The sequence below is a fragment of the Nipponia nippon genome, unplaced genomic scaffold (assembly GCF_047370975.1).
Source record: "Nipponia nippon isolate SJK-2023a ecotype South Korea unplaced genomic scaffold, ASM4737097v1 scaffold_9, whole genome shotgun sequence".
Lineage (NCBI taxonomy): Eukaryota > Metazoa > Chordata > Aves > Pelecaniformes > Threskiornithidae > Nipponia > Nipponia nippon.
This window is the reverse complement of record NW_028262413.1, coordinates 1,310-5,949: the sequence shown is the minus strand read 5'-3', so window position 1 is coordinate 5,949 and position 4,640 is coordinate 1,310. Positions and strand designations below refer to the sequence as shown.

The 4,640-nt window shown below is 60.0% G+C and overlaps 1 long non-coding RNA gene across 3 annotated transcripts; it reads left to right on the top strand.

Moving 5' to 3' along the window:
* The first annotated feature begins 565 nt into the window (after window positions 1-565).
* On the top strand, window positions 566-4,263 carry LOC148050046 (uncharacterized). Of its 3 annotated transcripts, none has more exons than XR_015701443.1 (4): window positions 566-759; window positions 2,950-3,049; window positions 3,583-3,678; window positions 3,777-4,263. It is a non-coding gene; the product is annotated as an uncharacterized LOC148050046 (long non-coding RNA). The 3 variants fall into 3 exon arrangements; XR_015701445.1 differs by having other exon boundaries at window positions 3,580-3,678; XR_015701444.1 differs by lacking the exon at window positions 566-759 and having other exon boundaries at window positions 2,026-3,078; window positions 3,777-4,262.
* The last annotated feature ends 377 nt before the right edge of the window (window positions 4,264-4,640 follow it).

Below are 4,640 nucleotides of genomic sequence, written 5' to 3'. Positions count from 1 at the left end.
GAGCTTAACCGGCGCATGCGCGCTGTCTTGGGGCGGAGTTTTGCCGTGGGGGCGGAGCTTTGATGTGAAAGGCGGAGCTTTGCCGCGCATGCGCGCTGCCTCGGGGGCGGAGCTTTGCCGCGGGGGGGGGCGGAGCCTTGCCAGGTGAGGGCGGAGCTTTGCCGGGTGAGGGCGGAGCTTGACCAGCGCATGCGCGATGCGTCGGGGGCGGAGCCTTGCCGCGGGGGGGGGGCGGAGCTTTGCCGGGTGAGGGCGGAGCTTTGCCGGGTGAGGGCGGAGCTTGACCAGGGCATGCGCGATGCGTCGGGGGCGGAGCCTTGCCGCGGGGGGGCGGAGCTTTGCCGTGGGAGGGCGGAGGTTTGCTGTGAAGGGCGGAGCTTTGTCTGCGCATGCGCGCTGTCTCAGGGGCGGAGCTTTGCTGCGGGGGGGCGGAGCTTTGCCGTGGGAGGGCGGAGGTTTGCTGTGAAGGGCGGGGCTTTGTCTGCGCATGCGCGCTGTCTCAGGGGCGGAGCTTTGCTGCGGGGGGGCGGAGCTTTGCCATGGGAGGGTGGAGCTTTGCCGAGGGGGCGGAGCTTCACCGGCGCATGCGTGCTGTGTGCAGGGCAGAGCTTGGCTGCAGAGGGCGGGGTTTTCCGCTGGGAGGGCGGAGCTTCGCCAGCGCCTGCGAGGTGCATCGGGGGCGGGCATCGCGCCGTGGGTGGAGCTTCCCGCCGCGGAGGGGCCAGCGGGAGCCCGGCTGCGGCTGCAGGCAGGGAGGAGGTGAGCGGGGAAAGTCCCGAGAAGGGCGGCGGTGCCTGGGGGGAGCGGCCGGGCCGGCGGGAGGCACGGAGCGGGGAGGGTGCGGTGCCGTGTGGGAGCCGGGCGGGTGGGGCTTCCCGGGGCCGGGCGGCGGGGGGCGCCGCGCCGCTCCGGGGCCGGGCGGCGGGGGGCGCCGCGCCGAGCTGAGCCGCGCTGGTTCGATGCTGGGCGGGCGCCGCGCCGGTGCGGGCCGGGCGGCGGGGCAGCGCCGAGCCGCGCCGGGGCCGGGCGGCGGGGCAGCGCCGAGCCGCGCCGGGGCCGGGCGGCGGGAGAGCGTCGCGCCGAGCCGAGCCGCGCCGCTCCGGGGCCGGGCGGGCGCCGCGCCGAGCCGCGCCGCTCCGGGCCCGGGCGGCGGGGGGGCCCCGCGCCGAGCGGCCCCGCTCCGGGGCCGGGCGGCGGGGGGAGCGCCGCGCCGAGCCGCGCCGCTCCGGGGCGGGGGGCTGCCGCGCCGAGCCGCGCCGCTCCGGGGCGGGGGGCTGCCGCGCCGAGCCGCGCCGCTCCGGGGCCGGGCGGGCGCCGCGCCGCGCCGGTCCGGGGCCGGGCGGCGGCGGGCAGCCGGAGGTGTTGGCGGGGGCTGCCCGGAGCCGCGCTGGGGGCTCGGCGGGGCTTCCACGTGCGGCGGCGGCGGGGGGAACGGTGTCCCCGCAGGGTCCCAAAGCACGGAGGGTTGCGTCTCGCGGCATCCGGGGCTTTTGGTCGGTCACGTTGGTTCCCCGGGGCATGCCGGGAGGTGTAGTTTCTAGGGCCGTGGCTGCCGGGCAAACCGCTTCCTTTTTTGCCTCCTCCTTTCCCTTGCCTGCGGGGGAGCGGCGGGCCGGCGGGAGGCACGGAGCGGGGAGGGTTCGGTGCCGTGTGGGAGCCGGGCGGGCGGGGCTTCCCGGAGCCGGGCGAGGGGGGGGCGCGTCGGGTCGGGGCCGGTGGCGAGGTGAGCCCGGAGTTGGGCGGGCGCCGCGCCGGTGCGGGGCGGGGGGGCCCCGCGCCGAGCCGCGCCGCTCCGCTCCGGGGCCGGGCGGCGGGGGGGAGCCGCGCTGGGGGCTCGGCGGGGCTTCCACGTGCGGCGGTGGCGCGGTGAACGGTGTCCCCGCAGGATCCCAAAGCACGGAGGGCTGCGTCCCCTGGCATCCGGGGCTTTTGGTCGGTCACGTTGGTTGCCCGGGGCATGCCGGGAGGTGTAGTTTCTAGGGCCGTGGCTGCCGGGCAAACCGCTTCCTTTTTTGCCTCCTCCTTTCCCAGCGTCACCTTCTACGTCCCGGGAAGAAAATCCCGCGTGGGTGATTCCGCTCGGCGCTCAGGTAATCGCGTGTCTGGGGCTGCGGGAGCGGAGAGAAACCCTTGCCGGGTCGAGGACGCTCCAGGGGCGCCACATCAAAGCCAGAGGAAAGGCAAAGCCGCTGCCCGTGCCGAAAAGCCGATGACAAATTGCAGCTGAGAGAGCGCGCCGCGTTCCTGCAGTGCTCCCTTGGCAGTTTCGGCTGTTTGCCTTCCGGGCAAAAGAACAGACTTTCCTCTAGGAGAAATGAAGAGCTGCCTGTTCCCTTCTTTAGGGTCCGGTGTTTCTCTTCTGGTCGGTCGTGCTACTTTGATGGGCGAGCTGGAAATAGCCTGTTGTTTTGATACGCAGAACTAAATTGTTAGTAACATGCGGTGTCAGTAGAGTTCATTTTGGAGCACCTAGGTGCCAGTGGAAACGTCAGGAATGAAACGCGATGGAAACCGATCTTTAAACTTTAGTTTTCCTTGGTTTTTCTTTGCCATCAGAGCGTTGATGGCACGGTGGCCTGTGGCTCGGTGCACGTTCTGTTCCGTGGAGCCTTCGGTCTAGGGCTTTGAAGTAACAAAGTTTGTCCTTCCAGAAAAGGGCTAGTCGCTCCTAGGATTGAGGTGTGGGCTTGGAGAGTCTCTTAAGCACGTGCCTAGAATTAAAGCCGAATTTCACTTCGTGTTGCTGCTGTTTGTCTTCACTTTCATTCCTTTCGCCACGGCTCCATCGTGAGCGGGAGCTCTGAATCGTCCCTTTTTTTCAGTCTCGCACACGTTTTTTTACCCAAGGAGGTGCTACGTTTAGAAGTTAAGGAGTTTTCTCACAAACGCGTCGGTCGATGCAATTGCGTTGTGATTGTTAAAACCCCCAAAATAACACCGGTCTTACAGATCTGGCCTATTTCTTCTGAACACGGATTCGTCGCGTGCAAATCGGGATACAGATCGTCTGCGCTTCCTGCTCTGTGGAGGACACTGTGCTGAGACAGGGGTGAGCTCCCAAAGGAAAAAAAATACAAGGTCATGGGGTTTTTTTGTTTGTATTTGGGGGCGGGGGGGGGTGGATTTAAAAGAAAAAAAAGAAAAAAAAAGAGTGGAATGTTGACTGGTGGCAGCCTGCAGAGCTCTTTTGCTGCCCGGCCTCTCCTTTTCCTCTCTTGAAGTCCTCTTTCGTGGCTGTAATTGTCGTTTGGAGAAGTTCGGAAGAGCAGTTCAGGGACTTGCCTGGGCCCGTGTGCTAGTAATACCAGGAAGGGAAACGCTTGAACGGATAGCAAAGAAGTTGGCTCCAAGTAGAGGTTCTGAAGGAAGAACAACGATAACAGGAAGCAAATAGCAAGTTACCAAAAAATGGGCGCGTGTCAAACGCCTCCGAGTTTTATTGCCGAATGTTGTTTGGCACTATGTTCCAAACGGCTCTTTTTTCCTTTGCTCGGCTGTAGCCTTCGCAAGACTTCACAAAACCGGGCAGCTTGGGACTCCTCCCCAGCTTTATGCTACAGGTTTTTTTTCCTCTCTCAGCAGAGTGTCAGCTGCCGCCGTTTCACCGTGGTCGCCCTTTCTTCTGCCGTGAAAGCGCAAGACGGACGGAAAGGCTGCGTAGCGGTCTGCGAGTACAAGGTACGTCCGCGATGCGTGTCCGCGTTTTTCCTAAGGCGCTTGTAGCATGGACTTCAAAGTTAACGTCAAGAATGCGCCAGCTCTCCTTCCTTCTGTAGTTTTTCTAGGAACTATTGTAACGCAGATCCTAAAAGGAAAAGAAGGTCTGCGCTGGAGCGTGTTCTGCCTGTGCAAAGCCGACTTCCCTCCGTTTATTTTGCCTTCCTGAAAGCGCAATCTTCTGTTTCTGTGCGCTTACTAGGAAATGATATTGGGACAATAATTGCGTCCTAAAAGAGGAAAGACGCCGATTGTGAGAGTTCAGGCGTTCAGAAGAAACAGGCTTTGTTTTCGTCATAGAAGCTGTGTGCTTTTTTCAGTCAATAAGTTTTGAAAATATCTTAGAGTAGTCCTTGAAAAGCTTACTGAGATACTAGCGTCCGTACTAAAAGCGATCCAGGTCCAAGGAGAGACGTGGACAAAAGAGGAGGAATCGGCCTCGAAAATTCGTGTGTGTGATCAAAAACGTTCAAAACTGTAAATACGGGTGTGAGGCATTGCAGTAGAGAAAAATCTCTCGCCTTTATATATATATATATATATATAAAAAAATAATATTCATATGTATATATACAGTATTCATATATATATATATATATATATATATAAAAAGAAGGATTTCCAAATACAAACCTATATCTGCTGTATTATATAAATGATTCAAAAATAATTTTCTGTCTTTTTCCATTTTTTCCGTCTCCGTTTTAGTTCACCGATGCGGGTTTTTAAATCACTTCCTGATGTCCTGTTTTTTAATTTTCCCAATTATTTCTTGTCTTTCCTTAGTGCCCTTGCTTTTTAAAATTTTGATTCTGCATCTCTGTTTTAGTGCACTGTCCCTAATGCTGATTGCTTTTTAAGTTTTCTTTCTATGCCTCCTTTTATTCCGTTCACTGTCTTTATTTTGAATGATTTCTTGTCTT